Here is a 27,927-nt window from a genome sequence, read left to right as displayed (position 1 = left end):
TCGGAAAATCAGAAACATTGAGAAAAATATTTAGTTTTTCGGCTAAAGCTAACTTTGAGATTTTTTTTTTAAATTTCTAGTTTTTTGGCTAAAGCTAACTTCGAGCCGCAAGGTTCGTTTTTCTTTGCATATTCGTGTTGGGTTTTGTGTTTTGTGTTTTGTAGGGAAAAAGAGCTTTCTCAAGGCAAGCACGCAAACCAAGCCCCCCCCCCCCCCCCCCCCCTCTCTCTCTCTCTCTCTCTCTCTCTCAAATTTTTTGTATAGATCAATTGGTTCAAAGCTATTTTAAGAGAGTAGAGGTCTTGGGTTCAAGTCTCCATTTTGTGGGGGCGGATTTTTTCATTCCCGCACATTCGCGCACTTTGCCGGCAACGTCAACAATTTTTCTTCAAAAAGCCATAACTTCTTCATCCGGAAGCCTTTTTCAGAGCCGTTTTTTCTAAAAACGCCAATTTTTTCGAGATCTATCCATTGGAACACTTACTTTCAGCATCTTCAGCTTCAGTTTTTTTAAAAAATGGAAAGTCCATGCCAAGTCATTCTTGACAGCACTAACTACTTCCAATGGGTAGCCTACATGGAAGATTTACTTAGAAGTAAAGGTCTCTTTAGAATAGCCACAGACCAAGAGAAGAAACCAAAAGATGAAGACAAGGCTGCAAAATGGGAAAATAGACAAGATCAAGCACGTGGTTTGATAGGGATGTCTATTTCTCCTGATCTTAGATTCCACATTGCAGAACTTGAGACTCCTCATGAAGCATTAGAAAAACTCGCTAAAGTTTTTGGGATTAAAAATGAAATTAGAGCCCATCAACTTGAAAATGAGTTGCTTACTTTGGATCCTAATAATTTTTCTTGCATTGAAGATTTCTTGTCCAAATTCAAGACCCTTAGATATCTCTTGGAAGGTGTTAAAGTTAAGAAAGAAGATGGTAACCTTATTTATTCCATCCTTACCAAGTTGGGACTAGCCTACTCTGTATTTGTTTCCACTTTCCATTCTACAAGGGAAGCTTTCATTTGTCAAGGAAAAGACTACAAGGCCCCTTCCTTTGACTCCTTTTGTGATTCCTTAATAAGAGAACAAGAAAAACTCTTACACCTTGGTCTTCTTAATCTTGGAAACTCTTCCACGAAAGCGTTAGCCGCCCAGCTGCAACCAAATTCAAAGAATCCTAAGAAGTCATATCCTCAAAAGAATGGTCCTAAACCATTTCAGCCTCAAAATGAAAGATCATTTCAGCAAAATGATAAGACCAATAAAAACAAATGGAAGAAGACTGATAGACATTGTAAATTTTGTAATCGAGATGGCCACTTAGAATCTAAATGCTTTAAGAAAATGGAAGCCTTGGAAGCCGCAATGAAGAAACATAACATCCATGTGGAGCCTACTTCAACTTCAACTTCCGGAATGGCACTTTCTGCATGTCGTTGTCAATCATCTCAGTCTGGTTATGCATTAAATGTATCTTCTTCTTCTTCTCATTCTCATGAGTGGCTCATTGATTCTGGAGCCTCTTATCACATGGCCAAAAACCAAGCCATGTTTTCTTCTTTAAATGATTGTAACACCAAAAATATATATGTTGGTGATGATAGATCTCTTAATGTTGTAGGGATTGGAACTGTTCATCTAGACAATGGTCAGTTTAATGATGTATTATGTGTTCCAACCTTATCCTGCAACCTTCTATCTGTCTATCAGATAACTCATTCAGGTGAAGGTAAAATTGTTGAATTTTCACCTCATGATGTTGTAATCAAGGATCTAAAATATCCTAAACAGATTCTAGCTACTGGTCTTGCTGATGATTCCACAAGGTTGTATAAGTTTCACAACTTTGGGTCATCCAATCTTCCCTCAGTATTTGTTGCTCATAATGATGAAGTGAGCAAACTTTGGCATGAGCGATTTGGTCATTTAAACTATCGCTCCCTTCAGCATCTATGTAAAGAAAATATGGTGACAGGTCTTCCTATGGTATCTTGCAGAGATGGTGTTTGTTCCGGATGTGTACTCGGAAAACATCATCGAGACAGTTTTGACAAACGTGCCTCTTGGCACGCCTCAGCCCCTTTACAGCTTGTGCACAGTGATTTATGTGGTCCTCTTCCTGTTGCTTCATTCTCTGGCTGCAAGTACTTCTTAACTTTCATTGATGATTTCTCCAGACGCACTTGGGTATACTTCTTAAAACTCAAGAGCGAAGTATTTAACACTTTTTTGGCCTTAAAAGCCTTTGTTGAAAAACAATCTGGACATCAAATTCTTAAGCTAAGAATTGATAATGGTGCAGAATATGTTAAAAACACATTCATCAACTTTTGCACCGAAAATGGAATTCAAATGCAACATACTGTTCCATACACTCCACAACAAAATGGTGTAGCTGAAAGGAAAAATCGCACCTTAAAGGAAATGGCTAATTGTATGCTGCAATCTAAAGGACTCAGTCTTAGTTTTTGGGCTGAAGCAATTAATTGTGCAAATTATATAATCAATCGCACTCCTACTAAGGTTCTAGAGAATATCACTCCAGAAGAAGCTTGGAGTTCCATTAAACCAGATGTAAGTCACTTTCGTGTTTTTGGAAGTGAAGCATGGGCCCATATTCCAGATGAAAAGCATAAAGCTTTAGAACCTAAGAGTGAGAAATGTACTTTTGTTGGATATTCTGAAGATGTAAAAGGTTATAGACTTATTCCATTTAAGTCCAAAAATGTTATCATTAGAAGAGATGTAAAATTTGATGAAAATAAATCGGCCTGCGAGCCTAGTCCGGCGGATGTGCCACCTCTTCCTATCTCTTCTACTTTTGAAAACATTTCTTCTTCAGATGATGAAAGTGAGGATGATAATCCTCCCCCACCTTCTCAGGATCCTCAACTTCCAAGATGGGTCTGTGCTACTCGGGATGCAGCAGGTGATCTTGCCGGTGATCCTACAGATCAGTGACGTACACGTTCTCAGTTTGAAAGAGCCTCTTCTTTACTGGCTCAAGCTCCAGTAAATCATGATCCTGACACTTTTGCAGAAGCTTCAGGCCATCCACATTGGGAAGCAGCTATGAATGAAGAATATCATTCATTATTGACAAATGATACATGGGATCTTGTTCCTCTACCAAAGGGACTCAAACTTGTAAGATGTAAATGGGTTTACAGAACCAAGTATGGACCAGATGGGAAAATTGATAAACATAAAGCTCGTCTTGTTGCTAAGGTCTTTTCACAGGTTGAAGGCATTGACTACACTGAAACCTTCTCCCTTGTTGCCAAAATGAACTCTATCCGCCTTGTTCTTTCCCTTGCTGCCTCTTTAAAATGGGAAGTCCATCAGATGGATGTTAAATCTGCCTTCTTGCATGGGGACTTGAAGGAAGAAATCTATATGGAACAACCCATTGGCTTCATACAAACAGACTCCAGCCTTGTTTGTCGACTCAAGAAATCCCTTTATGGTCTCAAGCAAGCTCCTCGGGCTTGGTATGCCAAAATGGATAGCTTTCTTTTAGAATCTGGCTTTTCTAGGTGTCATTCTGACAATACTGTCTACACCAAGAAAGTGGGCAACTCTCTTATCATCCTTGTTCTTTATGTTGATGATCTTATTCTTACTGGTAGTGATCCCAACCTTATAAACCATGTGAAGTCCAGCCTTAAAAAGAAATTTGAAATGACAGACTTAGGACACTTACACTATTTTCTCGGTCTTCAAGTCTTGCAATCCCAGGAGGGTATTTTCCTTTCCCAGTCCAAGTATGCTTGTGATATTCTTCGTCATTTTCACATGGAAGACTGTAAGCCAGCCCCTTCTCCCTTTCAGTCTGGAGTCAAACTTTCAGTCTCTTGTACTTCTCCTGAAGTTGATGCTACCTTATACCGTCAACTTGTCGGAAAACTCTTGTATTTAACCCATACTCGTCCTGATCTTTCCTTTGCTGTTGGCCTTGTTGCTCATTTTATGCAAAACCCCCATGAAAGTCATTGGAAAGCAGCTAATAGAATACTTCGTTATGTTCGAGGTACAATACAGTTTGGGATTCATTACAGTGCCAAAGCAGCTCCTCTGTTAGTTGGTTTCACTGATTCTGATTGGGCTGGTGACCCTGATGATCGGAAGTCTACTGCCGGTTATGTCTTCACTCTTGGTTCAGGACCTATTACATGGGCTTGTAAGAAACAGGCTGCCATTTCTCTTTCGTCAGCAGAAGCAGAGTATCGTGGTGCTGTGGAAGCTAGTAAGGAAGCCTTGTGGCTTCGTCAGATCCTATCAGAGTTTGGCTTTGAGCAGCAGCATCCAACCACACTTTGGTGTGATAATCAAAGTGCCATTCAGCTATGCAAAGATCCAGTCCAGCATCAGCACAACAAACACATTGAACTACACATGCACTTCATCAGAAAGCTCATTCATGACCATGTTCTTGAAGTGCAATATTTTCCAGCAGATGATCAGGTTGCAGACATCTTCACAAAGGCTCTCACAGAGGCGAAGTTCACTAAACTTCGATATATGCTTGGAGTTCAGGAAGTTGTCACTAAGGGGGGATAGGCTCTAGTGCCTCCTTCCTTCTCCTATTGTGTCATATTTGTAAATCCTTCAATCCTATCCCAAGTTGTTCTTAAGGGGGGATGTTAGGATATTCCGACACATAGGATATAGTTAAGTTCAACTTGGTCTAGTATAGAGTTAGGTATAGAGTTAGGTAAAGTGTCTTTCTTTATCGTTGTACATTTTGTAACTTACAATCCGACCGTCACGATATGTAGTGATCCGACGGTTCACTCTCACCTCGGTATTACCGACACTTGATCCGTGGCTTGACACCCGATTGGTCCATGAGTTCTATTTAAAGTGCATGGAGGGTCATTGTTCGGGTAAATTTTCATTCTTTGATTAATAAATTGCCTGTAGTAGCCACGTTGGCGTAGGCCGTGGACTGTTTCCCTCCTTGCACTTTGAGGGTTTTAACCACGTCAAAAATACTGGTGTATTGATTTGAGATCTGGTTGTGAGCGGTGTCCTTTTGGTGTTCTTTCTGAGGAACTTACCCTGTAAATTCCTACAATTATCACCAAAGTATTATGGTCCGTACAAGGTGTTGCAAAAGATTGGTACTATGGCATACAAATTGGAGCTTCCTGCAGCTTCTCGATTGCACCTAGTTTTCCATGTTTCATGTTTAAAGAAGGTTATAGGTGACAAGCTCCCAATTCAAACAATATTGCCAGAACTTGACGAGGAAGGAAAAATTATATTGGAACCGGAAGCAGTCACAGAAACAAGAACTCGACAGCTACGAAATCGATCAATTTCAGAGTATCTTATCAAGTGGAAGAACTTATCCGCTGAAGATTCCACATGGGAGGATGAGAATTTTATGCAGAAGTATCCATAACTACTCAAGCGTTAACGACAACACTTTCTTGAAGGAGAGGGGCATGTTGGGTCCCTATAATACTAGTGATTACCCCATTACTATTGTAGTTATACCCCTTATTTATATTGTTGTACCCCTATTACCCCCATATTGTTATTTCTGTGCCCCATAGAATCCCTCTATTGTTATTTTTGTGGCTTTATATTATTATTTTTAGGTTGGCTGGATTATATTCTGACTCCTTAGACTCCTATATATAGAAAGGAGGTTTTGTCATTTGTATCATCCAAGAATTGTTCATTTATGTAATGTAAAGGAGCTTGCCCCCTCGAAGAGGCTGAATTCTAAGGCGTTGATCTATCTTTTCTATCTTTTCTTGAGCTGGTTTCTATGTTTATATCGTTTTCTGAGATCTTTTGAATCGAAGATATCATATTGTAGGTTCCTATCATCGCCACTTCCACCAGATTGATTGGAGGCAGGAGGGAAAAAGTCTCCATTAATATAGGGTCTTTTAGTAGGCCTACTCCGATATTTTGAAGCATATGGGGGCTTCCATGGATCATCAGAATTCTTCCCGTAACTTGGGAACTATTGGGTAGAAATGTTTGTTGGTCGACGATTGTAATTCCTCCTTGAAAAGGAAATGCACTCTTCCTAAAGTAGGTCGGCACAACTACAGCCATAGCATATATCCATGGTCTTCCCAGTAGGATGTTGTAATCGAGGTTTCCGTCGATTACTTCGACATCTATTTCTACTGTTTTCCCCCCTAGTTCAACTTTCAAGTTACTTAGAATACCATATGGGGTATACGTTCGTCCGTCAAATGCTTTTAATGTTGTCGAAGATCGTGACAAGGTTGGAGATCCTAAAGTTTTCCAACAACTCATCGACATAATACATGTAGATGCCCCCTCATCAATAATTGTTCGATGAATAGTTTTGTTGAGGGATTTCACTTGAATGAGGAAAGCTAGTTGAGCTGGTAACTGAGGATTGTATCCTTTATGATTAAAGGACACAAGATTAGAATCCTTTGGGTCTATCCCACCTATAGCTGATAATAAAGCATGTTTTTGGGATGGGCAATTTTGCAGTACCTCAAGTGTTGACATAGCGGATGGAAATTGGGCCAGTTCTTCCACTATATTATAATGCTGTGCTGCTCTGGCATGAGGATTAAATGTCAACTTGTGTACTACTCCCTTTGGCAGTTTTATTGTTAGCTCTGGAATGACAGGCAGCGCAACTTCTGTTGAAGTTGTTGCGAACTACTAGGTTGATCTTTATCCTTGTTGTTCAACAGCTGTGGATTCCCGTAATCTTTATTCCTTGTCGATATCAAAGCATCATTTTGCTGTTTCGAAACCGACAACATCAGCACTTGGGACGGGGAAGCATTTTCACTAGCAACTAGATTTGTCCTTGGATTTGGAAACGGATCAGTCAATACCACCGAGGTTTTTGAATTCTTGAAGAATATTTTAAGCTTAGCTTTATGTGGACAATCTTTTATCCAATGATCTTCATCGCATATTAAGCATGGATTTTTTGGTTTCCTATCTTTAGGAGGGTTTGCAGAAGAATTTTCAGGTGATGATTCTTCTTGTTTCTTCTTCTTCCCTTTGTTTTTCTTCTTGCCTCCTGGTTGCTTGGTTTCTTTGCCTTTATCAGTCGAGACGACATTTACTTCTGAGGCGAGAAGTTCTTCTTTTGCATTTTGATTGGAAATCTTACGGGCCTTTTTAGATGTAGCCTTTGTCGATTTCGTGTCTGTCGTACCAATCATGCCATCGCTGGCATGAGAGTCATTGTTTGATTTAGGAGGAGGAGGGATGGAAAATTACGGTCTGGGAGCGTCAGGGATTTTATCGTAGAGCATGCCAGACTGAGTATAAATCAAGTCTAAATATTGTGCACGAGCAATTACTTGCTCTTCAGTGATGACTCCTCTTGCCACATCTTCTGTAATGGAAGGTAATAATGACTTAATAAACCATTCAGCTAAAAGCTAATCAGGAATATACGTTTTTACCATTCTACGACGACGTCGCCACTCATGAATATGATCGGATATGTGAGTGGTTGTTGTTTGGTTGAAATTGGTAAGAAGTTCTGTTCCCATTTCATACCTTATCGGTAACTGAAAATGGGTTAAAAAGGTTGTGGCTAGGGTACTGAAGTTGTCAAACGAAGCTCTATGAAAGTAGGAAAATGGAAAACTAGTGGAGTCGCCATTTTGTTATCGGGAAAACTAGTTTCTATGCAGAGCTGCTAGTCCCACTAAGGCTGGTAGCTACCTTAGAAACAAACAAACTAAAAACTACTTTCATTTTCCTTCATGAGAAATAGATAAGAGGGGAATAAGGAGACCAACCTCTGTCTTGCACTTGGTTCCTTGCTCGATTCCTCTCCCTTCTGATAGGTCTGCGCCACTCGCTTCCTTGTCTACCTAGCTTCAAAGAGCACCTGTAGAATCAAAGCAGCGTAACACTATCCAAGAACATAGATCTATTATCATAAAAAATATAGGACCAGATGTATATTGACCACACAAATGCATATAATATCAATCATACAAGAATGTGGAGGAAAACTTGAATAGCTTTTTTGATAATCAAGAAAGAGCAAAGAGGATTACAACTAATTGTTCTGACCCAACATCATCCTCTCAGCAAGAAAGCCCTTCTTCACCTCATAAAAAGCTTAGATCACCCAACACTATGATATTGCACCAAGAAACCAACAACACTTCCTTACAAGATACAAAATTCCAGCCTCTAGATCTCTGGGATGAGGGATCCATATATAGATGCTTACAAGGGAGGTGAGTCAGCTTTTGAGATTTTATTAGTTTCCTCTCTCTGATAGTTCTTGATTCCACTTGGAGATTGATGATCTCTTACTCATCCCTGGGCGAATGCAGAGGTAAGTGTCACAGGAGAAGTTTCTGGAAGATTCCATGATCCTCCACCTTGCGGATTGACCCTGCCATTTCTCCACTCTCACCCATCACACCCCATAGAAGGGCTTTTCAACATGCATCGCACCTAATGTGTGTATTCAGGTGGGATGCAACACACTTAGACCATGGAGAAGGTGAAATGGTCCAATTTTGACCAGTTCTGAGTAGCTTTTCATGGAGAACTTCTGGGAGATGCTATAATCAATTGACCTTGTTCTTTTAGGGGTTGGAAAAACACCTTTAGGGACTTAGGAGCCCTTGGTTTATGGACATTTATGATTGGGGTTGCAGTGCCCAAAGATTCCTATAACACCAATATTACACCACATACAACTATTTCATAAATGCCACAAATGGGCTAGTCACAACATGTCCCTTGAGACTTAAACCCATGGAATTACGAAAACAAATTGTTCACTAAAGAACTTGAGCACACATCCTTTGACATATTTTTCATATGTTTATTTCACAAGGACGTTTGCTGAATTTATTACTTTCAGAAGGAAATGAAATCCCTTCTTGTGTCAACATTACTTCAATTCCTTCTCATGAAGGATCACATTCTACTATGACAATTTTCCCAAAATTAGATGTTACCAATATTAGAATAAAAGAAATGGCATATTTTAAGTGACATAATGCCAAAGTAACCTCATCATGACATTCAATTTTTTTTTTTCTTCAAGAGACTTCTGTGTATGTCGACAATGCATATATAATACTCAACAAATGTCTAACAGTATATTGTAACTCCCAAAAATCTTCTAACACTCTTAATCTTCTTACGAATAGACCGCTTTTTAGCTTGGATCTTTTTTAGATTCCATCTTAAATATTCTTTTGAAATAATATGATTCGAGTACTTTATTTCTTGTTTCCCGAAAGGATGTTGGATATTTTTACACATAAATGATTATTCTCATGAATTTGTAGCACTCTATCTGCATATTTAATGTGCTCCTCTGAAGATTTTCTATAGATAACTATATCATCAAATAAAATTAACACAATATTTCTAAGATGGGAACAAAAAAATTTGTTTATAAGGCTTTGTAAAGTATGAGCATTGATCAAACCAAAAGGTATGGCCAATAACTCATAGTGTCCATGTGTTCTAAAACTTGTTTTAGGAACATTTTCTTTCTTAATTTGATATGGTGGTATCCTAATTTGAGATCAAGCTTTGTAAAATAAGCCACTTGCCACTTCTTATGTATGCTCCCATGGCAGAATTGTCTATAGCTTTATTCTTGGTTTGAATATTACGAGAAAATTGCATGACTTTGATAAGATTTAGTGGATGTTTAAGGAAAAGCTCATATTTAAGCTCATGGTCAAAATGTACACTTGTTTACCCTTGCCAACTATTATCCATGTATTGAAATTTCACAATTCAATTTTCATGGTAATCAAATCAAATGATTATCATTATCATGCACATATAGTAGTAAAAATAATATTATCAATTATATAAATTAGTCCAAATGTACATATCTTATATACCTATATTAATCTAATTAAGTCCAAATATATATTAATAAATGAATTATTAAGATGAGTAAAATTGAAGTTCTAACTATATAAGACTAAAATATGGGGCATTGCATATAACAACCATGTAATAAAATCCATTTTGAATTTATTGTCATTCACATTCTACAAAAAGACACTATAAAGCATCTCTATGTCTTCCCAAATATAGAACCCAATGTTATATAGGTCCAACGAAAATGTTATTTCATTGATAACATGTTGGGCATATTATTATCTTTACTGTGATTATACCTATTTATTAAATACCTTATTGTGTGTTGTCTTCATTTTATTACTAATTGTAATTTAGTTAACGAAAAATGTTTCTCCTATTACAATTTCTCGTGATTTATGAAATGGATTTACTTTTCACATGGTGTGTTATCTCAAAGTTGGGTTAAAATTCAAATATTTAATAATTAGTTAATGAAAATCCTACCTTTAATATGACATTTTAAAATATCGAAATTATAATTCCCTTCCCCATCCTAGATTCATATGCCGATAAAAAACATAATAATATAATTCTATAGTATAATAATTATTATCATAATAATAAGATTTTTACCGACCGAAACAAATAATTTGGTGTCTAAAATTACTTTTCATTGTTATACCCACTCAAAATATACATAAATTATTATAATTATTTAAATATATATCAAATTTAAATTAAAAAAAATATTTATTTATTTCAAGATGCTTAGGTAGTTGCTTAATGTTGCATTCAAACCATTCGATGCACTGGGTTTCTTGATGCTCCACAAAAGATTCCTAAAAAGTATAAGGAATGGTCTCCCAAAATCATTGAAAGTGATGAAATCACTCATGAAAAACACATACATGAATTCTATTTCACTATTGGTGGAAGACTAATTAAAGATGAAGATATCATCATGATCTTGTTTTCCATGTCCTTGGAAGCAAGTTCTAGAGATTCATATATATATTTTCCTAAAAGGAATTCTCAAAAACTAGAACTATCACTATTATGCATTTAATAAGAGATGGGCCATTGTTAATGAAGGCATGCAACTCTTAGCTAAGTTCCATGGAGCTAAGAAAACTAGAAATGAGAGTGTCAAGGAGTTTACCTAATGATTTGATAAGATGCTTAAAGAAGTTCATTCTCTATACAAATCTATGGATCAAATAACCAAAAAATCATTGTGAAGAAGTAAAATGTGCACTAGAGTGGTGGAAAAATTACACCAAGGAAAGTGATAACACATGCCTAGATTGTTTTCTCCCTCTTTACTGCTATACACTCAAAATGTTGGACCACCATTAGCTGGTCACTTAGATATGGAATCTAGTCTTAAAGTGATTACCACTCCATTGTCACTATCTTCACTTACACCTATGAATTAATGGGTTATTTGACGACATTTCATTTCCAATTGGGGGTTGCAAACACCTCATAGGGTTATCCATCTAGCCATCCCTAAAATAATATAGGTAATACTTATATGGTGCTTGGTTTAGTTAGATATTTTAAGGTGGTGTTTGTGCAAGGCATTGACTGCACCTCTAACATTAAGTAAGACCCACTATGATGCATCCATGGTTTTTGTTACCTAATGATTGTTGATTGTAACTTTATATTGAAGAGGATTAGTTAGGTGACTCCCATTACATTAGTATATGGATCCTAGGGATTGAGTTTGCTAATGGATTGTCACATACTTAGAGAAGCATTTTGGGACATTTGACGAATCTGAATGATGCTTGAAAAGTCATGGGAGCTCGATGTTGAAACATTAAGCCTATAGATCTTGGTATTGGGGATATTGATGATGTGTCAAGTGGACCTTGGATGCCCCCAAGATGGCCTTGACACTATTTTATGGAAATTTATTGTTCCAAATCCTAGATGATGATGATATTCCTTGAGATGAAAAAGGAGGGATTTTACATCACCTTGATGCCCCAATTCTTAACTTATTGATCACCATGTCACACCCCTTCTTCCTTTGAAGGTTACCCAGAGTACCATTGACATGAAATGTTCACATGAAGTGACTTTGTTTTCTTACATAAGATCCTTGAGGTGCATCTCAAAGTATGGAGCACTCATCAGGCCTTATCACACATTTTGGTGGCAACCCCCTCCTGAAGATGATCGATCACTCTATTTTCTATTTTTAGGAGTTTTACCACTTCTTGTACTTTCTTATAAATTCCAATTAGAGGATCCACCACCTATTGTTTAAGTGTCATAACATCATATAGTCATTCCATGGTGTCCTCGATTAACGCCAGTTCCTCCTACATGGCTAACTACAATTTTGTGGTGCTAAAATTCTGTGATGATAATTGTTGATTCGCTACCACAAGATCTTCCACCTATTTCTTCATTGCAACAAGTTCTTTCTTGAATCTAGAATTATCACTCAGTAGATATTCAAATTTTCCTATGCTGCTATGGAAAAAATAATATTTTCCACGATGAATTCCATAGGATTCCTTCTAGTGTTGGTATTAATCACCTTATTTATAGAAACTGAGACTTGATTCTGAAGAAACTTTGGGAAGTAACTATGCCTCTACTACACAAACTTCTTAAGTTGATCAAACATGACACTTCATACATCTAGGAATCTATCTACTGGTGGACATGTGATCCCCATCACTCGAAATGGAAGATGAGCACCTGTGAGAGGAGGTTCCTCTGATGAGCTTGGTTCATCATCCATTGTTTAGATAGTAGCTTCTTCCTCCAACTCTTGTTCTTCTATCTCTTGACTCAACTATTCTTCTTCCAGTCTCTTTGTTGCTTCTTCCTCCTGGGACTACCTTTTTTGTTCCTCTCCTATCCTTCTCCTTTCCTCCTTTTCTACTTGTTACTTCTCCAACAACTCATCTTACTTCCTCTTCTCCTCTTATTTTTATTATTTTTTCTCTTGTTCTCCTTAATAGATCGTAGGTGAAAAGCATCAACTTTCCAATTCCTTCTTCTTTCACCTGGCAAATCATACCTGATCCTCTTCTTAGGAGTTATTTTCCTTGCTTGATGTGTTATATGTTCTTCATCTTGAATGTGCATATTTTGAGCTAATGGATCTTGGGGTGAACTAGTCTCTACTGTGGATGTGTCTTTCTAACTTCATTATACCATTTCTTCACTTTTTCTATGGACATCGATGAATACCCTGTATTGACACTGATATGTTCACAATGTTTTCTGCACACTCTCCTGGGATCATATCCATGAAAGTATTTAGTGGAAAAGTGCAAGAGATCTATCTATTGTATTTATGTTGATATCACCTTGTGGATATTCAACTCATATAGTATGATCCTCAGTAAGGACATGAGCCAAGGGAATTTCTCCCTCTTGTGAAGAACTCCTGACAATCCCTTGTCCAACTGATTTGCTACTTCCTGCATGACCACCTTATTCATCACATGTCTCAACATGAGATGAGGGGATAAATCACAACCAAAACATATAATGTATGTATCCTTGGGAGATGCAAACCAGTCTGTGATATGTCGTAGTGACCCCTTCACATGATCAGTCATGTAGGGAGGATCAATCTTGAATACCATTTGGAAAATAACTCCAAAGAAGTGTTCATCCAATCTATCATATGTGCCTATGAATATTGATTCTGACAAAACTATGTAGTTGAAGTAGACTCGGAACTTCTTTTTCGGGTTTATGTTCCATTACATTCTTGGGAATGAATATTGTGCATAAATTCTATCTAAAAGGAATGCAAACATGTAGATTTCTGGAGCTTGGTTCACCATCAATGATGATTTTTCCTTTCCCACATGATGTAGCAACTGAAATGACAATACATATTCCCAATTGAAGACTTTTCCATGGGTTAAGAAGAAATTGAGCATATATATCCATTTTTCCTCAAACACCTCAGTGTTCTTGCACCCATGCAACCAAAAACACATGGATATTAGGTACGGATATAAATCTATGAGAATATTAGTCTAATAGATTGTGTATGGGCAATGGAGAAACCTAACATGCTCTCAAAACCATAATTTGGTAACATCGCTTGTGTCAAGGTCGGCCCATATAATGTCAAAGTCGCCATTTGAATATTTTGTGGGCCTAAGCATCTTGTAGTACATAAGCATGTCTTCTCCATAATAGGTGGTGAAGTGATTGCCACTTTCACTGCGAAGCACAAGATAAGAGTCATTCATATGTGTAATTATGCATTCAATTAATTCCACATAGGGGATCATCAGGAATCTACATGTGATCCTATGCATCCTTGAATTCTAAATGTATACGTGTTTAACCATGACAACTATTATCTATGTATTGAAGTTTCACATTTCAATTTTCATGGTAATCAAATCAAATGACTATCATTAATATGCATATGTAATAATAAAAATAATATTATCAATTATATAAATTAGTCCAAATGTACCTATCTTAAATTCCTATATTAATCTAATTAAGTCCAAATATATATTAAGAAATGAATTATTAAGATGAGTAAAATTGAATTTCTAACTATGTAATACCAAAATATGGGAGCATTACATATAACCACCATGTAATAAAATCCATTCTAAATTTATTGTCATTAGCAATCTACGTAAAGTCAATATGAAAAATCTCTATGTCTTCCCAAGTATCAAATCCTATGCTACATAGGTCCATTGAAAACTTTATTTCATTGATAACAGGTTGAGCATATTATTATCTTTACTGTATGTAAATCTATTTATTAAATACTTTATTGTGTTTTAACTCCATTTTATTACCAATTTTAATTTAGTTAATGTAAAATGTTTCTCGTATAGAATTTACTATTCTTTGTGCAATGGATTTACTAATCAAATGGTATGTTATCTCAAAGTTGGGTTAAAATTCACATATCTAATACTTAGTTAATGAGAATCCTACCTCTAATATGACATTTAAAAATATTGAAATTATAATTCCCTTCTTGCATCCTAGATTCATATCCCTTGATAAAAAAAAATAATATAATTCTATAATATAATTATAATTATGATAATAATAAGATCTTTACCAACCCAAACAAAAAATTGGTGTGTAAAATTACTTTTCACTACCATACCCACTCAAACTATACACAAATTATTATAATTATTTAAATATATATCCAATTTAAATTAAGAAATAAAAGTAAAAGTTGAAAAAATTATTTATTTATTTCAACATGCTTACATAGTGTCTTAATGTTGCATTAAAACAATTGGCTGTGAGTGGGTTTCTTGTTTCCTAAAAAATATAAGGAATGGTTTCCCAAATTCATTAAGAGTGTTGCAATCACTCATGAAAAACATATGCTTGAATTATATTTCATTGTTGGTGGAAGACTAATAAAAGAAGAGGATATCATCATGATGATGTTTTTCATGTCTTTGGAAGGAAGTGCTAGGGATTGGTATCTGTAGACAAATTGTGTCTTTATGATCCTTTAGTGAATGAAAGTATTGTATGTGCATATAACCAATTTTCATAATTTCCATTAGTTTTTTAACTTAACCATTGAATCATTATTTCATTAGCCATTCATTATTCGTTAACCATGAGTGGTAGCCAAATAAACCATAACACATAATCAACAAAACACATAAGGACAACAATATTTTAGGTAGAAAACCAACATGGTAGAAAATTAGGATGTTGGACACACCGAACTCTATCCTTGGGAGGCAGATTCCCTCTGATTCAGCCAGTTTTACAACATATAGAAACCTATCAAATGCACTTTTTTGCATTCCCTATGTGCATTACCAATGAGATAAAATCTATAATGACTCACTTTCTGTGGTTGGGATCAGAAGGGAACAAAAAATATCACCTAATAAAATGGGACAAAATCACTAGGCCATGAGACATTGATATATGGGGAATTCTTAGTGTAAAAAACTTTCTAAAATCTCTCCTCATTCATTCCATGTGAGATTTTTTTTGGCGATGGGATTATACATGATTTTCAGTGGAAAATATCTAAAAGGAAAGCCTTTTTCGGACTCATTTCACAGAGGAGAAATTGGCATAAAAATGGATCATATATCAGGAGGAGTTTCTAGAAAGCCAAATTACAGTTTATACAACGCATTAGATGGGATTTTGGAGGGGTTTTAAGATCATGAAATGAAGATACAACATCATGGGTTTGAACAATGATTTTGACCATTTGACACGCATCTTAAAAGCTCACCATTGAGGTTTTCTCTTCTTGGAACAAGTGATCAATGGGTGGCATGGGGTACATATGACATGGAAGGAGGCATCATGGCTTGGCATGCAATGACATATCACCTGGATTTGGAATGTTGTTGTAAAAAATTTAAGGAATGTTGGTATATGCAAAAGTTTAGGTGGAGATTTCCTCACTTGGGAGGGCATTCTAAAAAAGCACTCAGTGGTGGTGGCGAAATGTTATGAACACTTCCCTTTACAGGGTTTAGAATACGCCCCTCGATCTTGGTATAGAACAATATGGAAGTCATTTACACATTTAAAAGTGATTTTATTTTGCTGGTTGGTATGGCGGGATCACATTCTTACTTGGAATAACTTGTTCAAATGTTGTTTTACTAGATTGAGTTGCTACATCTTGTGTTGTGTGAGAAAAGAATCAGTATCACACCTGTTCCTTCATTGTAGCTTTACTTTACATGTTTGGTCTATCATACTTTCTTCATGCAGGTTACCCTTTTGGATTTTTTTATCTAGAAAGCATTATCTAGGATGGGGTGGTGCCAGGGGTGGTACCATTTTCTACATTCCCTTCTTCATACTTTGGGAAAAATGGAAGGCATGCAACCAATATATTTTTTTATGGGTAGTGTGTCCAAGTACACCATGTATGTGCAAAAATTATATCTTGGATAAATTACATGGAACCAAAGTAACCCCGCATCTGAGACATGTCCAAGTGTCTCACATCCCCTTGCATTATTTTACCAATGGGATACTTGGATGGTGCAACACAGAGGGGAAAATGTGGTTGTGGGAGGTGGTTCTTCCTGGATGAGCATACTGTTATAGACTACACTAGAGTGCTAGACATAGAACAAACACTAGGGCATAGATGATTTCCCTCTGGGTTTTTCTATGGTTTGCTAGAGTAAAGGGATACAAAACATACATATTTTTGGAGATTCACAAACCATCATCGATGCCTTCAAGGGGGTTAATTTAACCTGCAGGATCTATGGGGATGGAGGGACCGCATCAATGGTGTACTGTGTATTTTTGGGAGCTATCCTATGAAAGATATCTTCATGCAGTCTAATAAAGTTGCAAATGGTCTCTCAAAAAGGGGATTGTAGGACCCAGAAGGCCTCATGTTCTATTGTACTAGCACAGAAGGAAACAAGCCGGAAGAAGGACAAAACATCATTACATAGATGATGGGGTTTATTTTGTGTGTTTTATGCCTCTTCTTCTGATGCTTTTCTGAACAATGTGTGGACATATTAGGTGGTTGGTTATATATTTCTTCGAAATGACTATTTTTTCTGAATATTGATGAACTATATGTTTAAATATCTCTTTCAAAGTCTGTGTAATTTACTCCTAGTTTGGTTGAATTATCAAGGTGGATAAAAAGGAATATATGTAATTGGTTTTCACTTAATATAAACACCGGTTAGTTTTTTTCTTCTAAAAAAAAAAATTAATATATATATCTGTGTGTGTGTGTTCTTCCACTATTCCTACTCGGTGTATTTTTATGCCTAACAAGGTCTAAAACATATTCATAATAGGATTGATAACTAATTTCTATAACAACAAAGATGATTGTATTATCTAGAAATTTTGAAAGGGTATTTTCAGAAATATTTTCCTAGGATATTCCTTCTTGATAATCAACAATGTCTTCCTCTCCCATTTTGACTTTTTGTTTAAATTTTCTAAATGGATGATTGATTTTGCACTTGCTTCATTGCTGTAAAAATAATTGGAAGAAGAAGACAGGAATAAATCAGTATCATTAGAATTATATGCAAAATTGTCTAATAAAATAGATTCTAATGATTATCCAAATGTATCTTCAATATCATGAATACAAGACTTTGTCTTACTAAAATGGTTGCAAGTATGTCCTCATCTTGCTTGCAAAGTAATATGTGAGGTATCACAATGGAGGTTTCCTCCAATTTCCTTAATGTGTTTATAGAATCATGTGATGTATAACTCATACACAACCTATGAATAATATCATCATCTATTGAATGTTTATCATCATAATGAAATGGCTAATTGTTATAGACATTTTTGTGCCTCGCAGCATGGAGCATGAAATGTCAATAATTACAGGGATCCTCAGTCCCTAAACATGTTGTTCTTACCCCTAGAAGAACAAGGTCAGCAAACCACAGCACTTCCCATCAGTTCTCCACCTGAAAAACACTCAAAACAGGCTATTTTTGGATCATGTCAGCTGCTCCACTGAGCAACTGCGCTGAATGTCAACTGCTCCTCCTTGTACCTGCGCTGAAAGTCAAAACCAATGAAGGCTACCTGCGCTGGGCGAGATTGGCCAAGTGGCACAGTCATTCTGCAAGGTGTCAACTGCCCAGGAAGCTTCCAAACTGACACTTGGTTCAAGGGATTCGCCCTGTGATGAGTAAGAGGTACTTGATCTCCATGTGTAAGCAAGGATCTCCAAGTGGACTCAAGAACTGAAGATTAACTAAAGTGGGAGAGGACACAAGGCAGCTTTAGGTCAGTCTCAAGCTGACTCATCCTTTCTCCAAATCTCCTATATATAGAGCTCTTCTATGAGGTCTAGGGAGGCTGGAATTTTGTGCAAAGCAAGGAAGTGCTGTTGGTTTACAGTTAGAGCTATTGGGTGATTGCTTTTATAGAGGTGAAGAGGATATTTCTGGCCAACTATGTTTAAAGATTGCATAATAGCTGTCAGAAGTTGTCATGCGTGTAAGATCTTTGATAGCAAAACCAGGAGACCGCCCGCAACGTTGCAGCCTATAGTTGCTGTTGGGCCTTTCGCCAAGTGGGGCATCGATTTCATGCAATGTAACCCCACCTCGACCGGGGGGCATGGGTATATTATAGTCGCTGTTGACTATTTTACCAAATGGGCCGAGGCGATGCCTACATTGGATAACACTGGTGAAACAGCTGCCCTTTTCTTTTTTAATCATGTAGTCGCCAGGTTCGGCGTTCCGCAGGCTATAGTGACAGATCATGGATCGCATTTTCGCAATCACATGATGGTTGAATTAGCTGCCAAACTAGGGCTATCTCACGACAGCTCTACCCCATATTATCCACAAGCCAACGGACAAGTTGAGGCAATCAACAAGGTCCTAAAGCGTATGTTGCAAAGGATGATCGGGGTTCACAAAAGAAGATGGCACCTACTCCTGTACTCAGCATTGTGGGCTTACCGAACCTCGGTAAAAAACGCCACTGGGTTCACACCATTCCAATTGGTGTATGGCCTGGAGGCAGTCTTACCGATCCAGTGCGAAATTTCGTCTCTTAAACTCGCAATTGACCTCCTCCCCGGAACCTCAGAAGAAGAGGCTCGTTTCTTGGAATTGATCCAGTTGGATGAAAACCGTCGTGACGCCGCTTTGGCGAACGAAGCCCATAAGAAACGAGTCAAGGCGCAGTTCGAAAAGAATGTCAAACCTCGTATCTTCTCTGAAGGTGACTTGGTTTTGCTTTACGACCAAGAATCCGACAAATTAGGAGCAGGAAAATTTAAGTCCTTATGGATGGGTCCCTATATTGTTAAAAGGGTGTTAGCAAAAGGAGCCTACGAGTTAATGGATTATGACGGGATACCACTGGCGCAACCCCGCAACGGGTTGTACCTCAAGTGTTACTATGCCTGAATAGTAACCTGAGTGCTTTTGTTGTATTTTGTTTTCGCTAAAGTGTTTGTTTCGGTTTAGTAATCCACCCTTCTCGTTTGTTGCAGATGTCGAATTTTTCTGAGACATATGTAGGATATGCCGACGGAGCGAGTCGTAGTACGCGGAATTTGTCCTCCGCAGCCTGGGCCATTTTTGATCCAAGCGGCAAGTTAGTGAGTTTCAGAGGTGTGTGTATTGGGCAGTCAACGAACAACATCGCTGAGTATAGCGCGTTGATTGAACTCCTCTCTGATACCATCGCTCATGGTATACGCCGACTAATTGTTAGGCTAGACTCACAGCTTGTGATACTACAACTCACTGGTATATATTCAGTCCGCAATCCAGCTATTTATCGAATGTTTCTGAGGGTTAAGATTTTGGAAAGAGAGTTTGATTCAATTCAATACCAACATATTTCCAGAAACTTGAACACATTAACAGATTCATTAGCAAACTATGTATTAGATAGACATTTACGACATATATAAAAAGAGATGCATCGGTGCTATGCAAGTGGATCGCAAATAAACCAGAATAAACCCCGAAAATCAAAATATATAAAGCTGTTTATAGTTTGTACATGATGTGCTGTAATCAAAACAATATTGGTCGTATGACCTAGAACTCAAAAAGATGCTAGGGGGCACCCTAGCCTAGTGGTGCTCATGATAGTATGTCACGGTCTGTGTAATCATGCGCAAGAGACGAGTCCATCGTCTAGGCATGCCAATAGTGTGCCGCTGCAACTGTAAAGGTAACTCGTCAATCTGTACATCCGGAAGACCACGAGCAAGGCTCTCAACCTGCTCCTGCACAGCTGCAAGTATCTCAGTATCACCAAGGTCGCGAATAACAACTCTCCTAGCAGGCTCTGCTGCTGGGGCAGCAGCTGGCGATCGTGGACGGGCTGCTGGACGAACAGGACCAACATCTGCATGCACCCAAGAGTTTGATCAGTTTTGCACAGTAACATCATGAGTAAAAACAATAAACAGTGATATGGTCAGAGATTTTACCGATAGCACCCCATTGCTCGCCATCCGGCAGCACCAAGTCCGGATCACCTCGGTAGTCCATACCCACGTATGGATACTCAGAAAACGCCATCTCCTGGCGCTCGAACCACCTAAAGAAGGCCTCAGTGAAAGTAATCTGAGGTTGACCAGCATGTCGGGACATGTGGTCAACCCACCTCTGCATGCGTGGCTCGGTCGGAGAAGGCAAGTCAAGTATGATGTACTGAGGCTGCATCAATGGGATTTTCTCCAAGGCGAAGGCAGTCAGAATAGAACCAAATCCAAAGTTCTTCAACCTCCCGTCCTTTACCTTGGTCAATTGACTGTTCATCTGAACAAGTACTGCATCACACCAGTTAAACACTTTCGGTTGGAGACACTCCAAGGCGTGCTGCATGTAAGATCTGTTGGCAACATGTAAAGCTGCGCTACCAGCCATCCTACCAATGGTAAACAGAATGGACCTAAGAGACCTGTCAGTGATGTCACGGATATTGATCTTGCCGTCTTTGCTCGGCTGTGAACCTTCCCGGCAATACTGACGAATATAGTCTCTGGTGGAATTAGTCCCTCGAGCCGTACCTGACAAAGAAACGGGGGCACCCCGCCTTGACAGCCCAGTCAAGAAGTACATGTCCTCTATGGTCAAGGGGATGGTTTTCCCCCTAATCTGGAATACTTGGTTAACAGGATCCCAAGCATCAAGCATATACTGCAGTAAAGAAATCTGTGCTCTCATGCTAGAGATACGGAAGAACTTCAGTAGGCCACAGTTCCGAAGCACGTTCACCGTGACCGGGTCATGGAGTGCAACCATGTCCTCTGCTTCATGTTCTCGTTCTCCCCATGTAAGGGACATTTTGTTCAAAGTTCCCTGCAAGCAAAAGAAGGAGTAAGTTCCTAATTTTGATGAAAAACTGGCGAAAAAATCATCAAAAATCACATGCAGGATCAGTTTTTCTAGGCCCAGCGCAGGCAGAGAGTCTCTCCCTTGCGCTGAGGCACAGTCTGCCTTAAGACCACCTGAAATACAACGCAAGTTTCGAAAGGAGAACCTGCGCTGATGCCAGGGCGCCTTGATGAAACCCTTGAGGCTCAGAAACCCTGAAAAATGTGCATAAAACTGAAAAAGGAAACCATGAAAGTGAAGGGCTAAGGTTTAGCTCCTACCTGGTCCAAACGGCGTCGAAAATCGTCCACAGAATCTCCCAGAATCAGCTGGTGAAAATCAAAGAAGAAGAGGCACCTCCAGAGCTCCAACAAGCAAAATGCAAATGAAATGGTAAATGAGAGGTAAAAACACCTTTTTATGACTTTTTACACAGTTTAAAGTTAAATGTTAGGGTTATAATCTCATTTTCATGCAAATATTGTCCATTTCTAACAAAGTTTGTTGCAGCAATTGAAGGTGAAGTACTACATTTGAAAAGAGAAAAGCTAGTAAAAGTAAAAAAATCAAATCTGACCATGAATCGAGCAGTTTTACGGCAGAATTTATGCTCGTTAAAAAATAGAAAAGCGTGAGCAAAAGTTCCCACCAGAGTTCAAGCTCAGTAAAAAATGAACCTATCCTGGTAAATAACCATTGCGATCGTAAAATTATCAGCCTTAAAAACCTTGGTCGTGTTTTCATCCATCACCTCCACCGTCATTTGGCCGGTCGTTCACCCCCATATGATTGTTTACCCATTTTGAGGAACAGCTGCGAAGAGTGATTTCACCTAGCCATCCTTGTGACACTACCGTGATTGGAAAATTCCAATTTGTACCTGGAATCAGTTGCTATCCCTGTTTATCACTCGTTCCTCAAAAGACGAGTCTTCTTTGAGCTCTTTTCACTGACTCGTAAAATATGAAAAGTTTGCCGAGTTTTGGCCTTCCAGCTCGTTAAAGCGACCGGAAGAGCTATCCCTCCTCTAGATTTTAATCTTTTTGGACCTGAGGGATTATTGCACAAAAAGATCGAGCGCTTGTTTTGTTCGGCTCGTTAAAAGTACCGAACACCCATCTCTTCTGTATTGTTTTATACTTTTTCGGACTTAAGGGATTAGATGACGAAAAAGGAATTTTGGAGTTGACTTTATGTACCTTTTCAGACTCTCTAAAAATGAAAAGGACCAAGTTTTCCTTGTCGTTAGACTCGTTAAAATGATTAAATAGCGACAAACTTGTCTTTAGATGAGAACGAGTTTCCCTATCGCTAAGCTCGTTAAATCATAGCGATGGGCTTGCCCGAAGGGCAGGTTATAGAACAAGCATATGTTATCCTCCTCAAGCTTGACAAAAATAAAGAGGTACTGGTCAGAAATGACTGGGGAAAAATTGGGAGAACATCAAAGCTTAACGGTAGCAAGTCGCTCTTGAACATGACACTTTTCTTCCGTACCACATCGGGTTGGGTTGTTTCATTCACCGGTCTCATCACCATGGTCTTCGCCAAACCATCCACATTTTGGGGTAATGCTACCGATCCATCGCATCAGTGTCGTTATATGTTCAAGAGAGGTCATTCTAAAAGTGTCAACCGTGTCCCATCCACTGCCATACATTATCCTTCATCCATTCATGATCGCCACCCTAAATCATATGTCACAGTTTGTTTTCACCTCCACTAAAATCATTAGCTCCGTTCCGTGTCATTGATGTGGGATTCATTAAGGCCCTCCTTTGACGGATCGCTTCTTGTCGACTTCAGCTCATTATCCAAGGAGTTGATCTAGGAACAACCCCATCAGTACTTTGAAGCTTGCATGCCTCAATGGCAAGTTTCTCACTTCCGGCAACAGGTATACATCAATGACCTTCGACCAGAAGATTTTGCGTGGCGTTCGACGCCAAGTCCTTTATTCACGCCACGTGAATTGTACTGCAGTACCTTGAGGGTCATTATCATTATCGGTGATTCCTCTCGTGCTTGTTAATGGTTTTCATCATTGACCGGTAATCAAGCGATGTCTTTCCATGTTTGACTTCAACGAAATTCTCACATGGATCGACTTGTACTTAGAGTGAAGATCGAACGAGTTTGAAGACCCCGGATCTAGTTTCATCCATCCGGGCTGCGATACATATTCAGGAAATATAAAAGCATTTGTCATGTACATCATTGCAGCAGATGATCATCCTACTCAAAGGATGATAATTCCAGCAGAGAATTATCGGTCTACCATCAGACGATCGTCTGTTCTATGTACCAAAATGTATTTATAAAGCTGAGCATGGGAATGCCCGCCTCAGCTAGATCATGAAAACATAATGAAAAATAATGTATTGTATTGTATTGTATTACAGGGCGCCTCCTCAGCACTGGAATGAACTTCGGACCCTCTAGATAAAGCATTTCACCCGATAAACGGCCTCATACTTTAGGGGGCAACTGTTATAGACATTTTTGTGCCTCGCAGCATGGAGCATGAAATGTCAATAATTACAGGGATCCTCAGTCCCTAAACATGTTGTTCTTACCCCTAGAAGAACAAGGTCAGCAAACCACAGCACTTCCCATCAGTTCTCCACCTGAAAAACACTCAAAACAGGCTATTTTTGGATCATGTCAGCTGCTCCACTGAGAAACTGCGCTGAATGTCAACTGCTCCTCCTTGTACCTGCACTGAAAGTCAAAACCAATGAAGGCTACCTGCGCTGGGCGAGATTGGCCAAGTGGCACAGTCATTCTGCAAGGTGTCAACTGCCCAGGAAGCTTCCAAACTGACACTTGGTTCAAGGGATTCGCCCTGTGATGAGTAAGAGGTACTTTATCTCCATGTGTAAGCAAGGATCTCCAAGTGGACTCAAGAACTGAAGATTAACTAAAGTGGGAGAGGACACAAGGCAGCTTTAGGTCAGTCTCAAGCTGACTCATCCTTTCTCCAAATCTCCTATATATAGAGCTCTTCTATGAGGTCTAGGGAGGCTGGAATTTTGTGCAAAGCAAGGAAGTGTTGTTGGTTTACAGTTAGAGCTATTGGGTGATTGCTTTTATAGAGGTGAAGAGGAGATTTCTTGCTGCTGGGGAGGTGCTGCTAGATTGGAGCCATTGATGGTTGTAACCTTCTCAGAACCCTTTTACTTCTATCAATAAAGCTTTGAATGTTCTCCTATATACTTGTATTGCATTGATGTATTGTATTTACTTGTATATCTGATTCACTCTAATCCATGCATCAGTTATGAGTACATGTTTCTTGTAGTTTCCCTCTCTTGTTTGTGCAGGATCTGTGTGTAGCTGGGCCGGCAAAGAGAGCAAGGAGCTGGGAACAAGAGACAAAGAGAGAGGACAGGATCGACAAAAGCGAAAGACACCGGTTGGTTAATCTTTTCTTCCTTCTCTGTACTTTCATAAAGGAAAATATCAAAGCTTTACTTTCAGTTGTTGCTAAGGAACTGTCACCCATAGAGTCGGGATAGGGTCATTCCGAGTCGGATACTTTTCCCCACAACACTAATATGTGTCCTTTTCATATTTTTTGTGAGGGTTTTCAATTTTATCCTCATTAGTAAGGCATGATGTTATGATTTTTCATATAAAATGTTTATTAGATAAGATTTTTTTTCCATTTGCTTCCAATACATATTCAAATTTATGATAAATATGAGAAATAAAATCAATACTATAAAATAAATTATTAAATGTCAAAGTATGAAAATCACCAGTGATAGCTTCATCAATTGTGTTTTCTTAAAACCTACTCACATGGGTGTATGTTTATGCCTAACAAGGTTTAAATCATATTCATTAAAAGTATAATAATTAATTTTTGGAACAAAAAGGAATATTGTACTCTTGAAATTTTGCAAGGATTCTTTTAGAAATATTGTCCTTGGACATTTCTTTTCAATAATCGATAATGTATTCTTCACCCCTTGACTTTTTGTTTCAAAATTTTATGTAGATTTAATTGAGTGTGCACCTGCTTCATTATGTATTTTGATAAATAGGACTATCAAATGGTTTGTTATGATTTTCACAAGGTAATAATAAAATATGTCTATCATGCTCAAAATATGTAAAATAAAGAAAACACCTTTTTAAATATACAAGAAATAAAAGAAGAGGACTAAGAAATAAAATTAAAGCTTTTGAAGCAAATGATTCAACATATACTTGACCATTTTGTAGTAAGCTAAATATTTTCTTGTAATAAATTATACACGTGTTAATAAGCTCCTATTAATTTTTAGGTCATAGAACTATTAATATTTTCCACTTACAATGGAAAATAAATCTTTCACTTTAATGCTTGAAAACAATGTTAAAACATATGTTGTTCTCCAGGTTTATCCTAGTTAAGGTATTCCCTTAGCAATTTAATCAATTGAAATTGTATTAAGTCTATATAAATAAATTTATTGCATACAAGAAAGAAATAAACTCATCATGTAAACCTAATAACTCACACTCACAACCATCAACTTTGGAAAATAAGATTTGGGATAAATGTATTTATCATAATAGATAGTTGATAAAACACATATGATCTAGATTGGATTACCACATTATTTTTGAGCCATCTTAATGTTTTTAGGGTTGAATATTTAGAGGAATTAGGTTGTAGGGTTATTGACAATAATAGTTGGAAAATTTTCAGGTGAAAAAATTCAAAAACCAATTTGAGGCCTTAAATGACGATTTTTTGCGGTCCCAAAATTATATGGACCTATATCACACTAATGTCTTTCCAATAGTGCAAAAAGAATCCCAATCTAGGTTCATAAGAAAAATTTACGCCTTCCATAAGTAGAACTATTGGAATTGGCCACCATAATTCCATTGGATTCCACATCATCACCCATTACTCATGGAAAGGATCCAAACATGTGGGAACTATGTACAATAATATAGAAGGGTCTAGTTGTATGTCATATATAAAGTTGAATGGTGTGAATTTAACCCCTTATTTTCTATAGGACTATGGCATAATCATGCTACTAGGAGGGAAAGTGGTCTCAATATATCTGAGTGCATTTTGGTCTGTAGATAAGCAATGTGGTAGAGAGAGAGAGGTGAGATTTTCATTCTTATTGATATTTTGATTCCTTTGTAATATGTGGGGTATGGCATTTTGATTCTTTTCTTTTGTGATTTCTAGCAATATGTATGGCTGGTTCATGGATGCAAATATGATAGCAATATTAATGCTAATTTCATTCATACAATAAGCAGTTACTTAGAAGTTATATAATATATAAATAAGGATATAAATTATGGGCTATGTTTCCATCTTTCATGGTCTAGCCCATAAAGGATTTGAAAAAGGTTGAACAACCAATATTTCTATTCCAGACATCAACAAAAGACACACATGCTACAAATTGTAATTGAAGACACTCATGTTGCAATTCCAAGATGTTGACACTCACATTGTGACTCCTTGTTACTAAAACATACCTATGTGCCTTTGTTGCAACTCACTCCGTCATAGTCTTGAAACTCTTAGTCAAGTGGATACTGATGTAACTATGGAAAATTATTGTAGCATATCACCTCAATTGCATAGTTGTCACCACTAAATTTCCTAGATCAATCGACCAACCAATCTTCTAACCCAAGAAAATGACAAGGGAAATTAGTCACTCCACAAGGAAAGTGTGACCCAACTTCCACTTTCCATACATCTAATAAATCTACCATATGCCTAAATTTCTATATTCTGAAGGATATTAATCGTAACTAGATAGAATAATTAGAATTTCATTACTTCTCATCCAAATCTTAATATAGTTCAAATATTTGTATAAGTAGGACAATAAGAGATGCACCTAGTAGTGAATCAATTACTATGAATATGAAATCTATTTTGTAGTTGTAATTTAATTATTTCAATACAAATTCAGATTTATTTCCATTGATAGTGTGTTGATTAGCTAGCATGATGATTTTAATTTAACCAAATTATACCTCCTCTGAAGAGGTAGGTTCCCCTTCGTAGCTACGAATTTTCTATACATTGTAGTGTAGCTATAGTTCTATTTTTTTATTTTGTTATTTCCAGTAATTCCTCTACTTATTGTATTGTTGCAACTTTGATTATGTTCTTCACACAATGATTCAAGTCTAACATTTTTTCTAGGTAATTACACATTATTGCAACTCATGAACACATACATAGCTTAATTTTTGCAGTGCCACCATAATGGCATCATGTTGTTTGGATGTATTTTG

This window comes from Pinus tabuliformis, chromosome 1_2, assembly GCF_031772625.1.
Source record: "Pinus tabuliformis cultivar Carrire ecotype Pingquan chromosome 1_2, CPIR1, whole genome shotgun sequence".
NCBI lineage: Eukaryota > Viridiplantae > Streptophyta > Pinopsida > Pinales > Pinaceae > Pinus > Pinus tabuliformis.
The sequence above is the reverse complement of the archived record's forward strand: the minus strand, read 5'-3'. Positions refer to the sequence as shown.